Source organism: Penaeus monodon, chromosome 15 (genome assembly GCF_015228065.2).
Source record: "Penaeus monodon isolate SGIC_2016 chromosome 15, NSTDA_Pmon_1, whole genome shotgun sequence".
In the NCBI taxonomy this organism is placed as follows: Eukaryota; Metazoa; Arthropoda; class Malacostraca; order Decapoda; family Penaeidae; genus Penaeus; species Penaeus monodon.
Window position 1 is genome coordinate 9,548,844 of NC_051400.1, and position 750 is coordinate 9,549,593.

The window sequence follows — 750 nt, forward strand, 5'->3', positions numbered from 1 at the left end:
AAGTCATTTGGCAATAATTTATTTTATTTCATTTAAAAAAACAGTTTGATCCCCTAAAAAAGGCCCGGGGAATATGCCCAAACATCTTTTAATTTCTAATTTTTTTGAAAGTTTTAAATGCACATGCCTGGGGGCTGTTTTAAATTTATATGAGATGGGTACACAACGAAAAAAAGTCACTATGCCCATCATTTGTTAGCTGAGATTACTAATTTCTGCTACAGACTGCATGAAGTGAACGGTTTTCGTAGTCCAAAGATGGAGCTGTTTTTGCTAAGGAAACTGCTATAGAGTCTGAACTAAAGTAGGTGCTGAAGCAATGCTGAAAAATTTCCGATGTTGAAGCAGGTTTTATACTGGCACAAATAGCTGAAAGACGCTGAAAATAGCGTTAAAGCAGGTGGGAGCAAAAGTAAGGGGGGAAAGGGGCCGATGAATCCCCCCAAAGTTGGGGGGAAATTGGGTCTCATCGGAGGACGAAAAGGGGTTTTTCTTCAGCAATTTTATTTTTGGATAAATGTCTAATGAACAAACAGCATTAGCTCATTTTGTTTTTTCAGAAAATTATTATTTCCGGATAATATAAAAAATTTTAAAAAAGCATTATCCCCCATACTACAATTAACAATTTTTTGAAAAGGGATTCCCCAGATTTTTTCAGCGCATTCACGGGGCCCCTTTTTTCAAGAGTTAAATTGTAGGAGTAAAATTATTGATAATGATAGTCACAGAAATTTATAACAAGAAAAA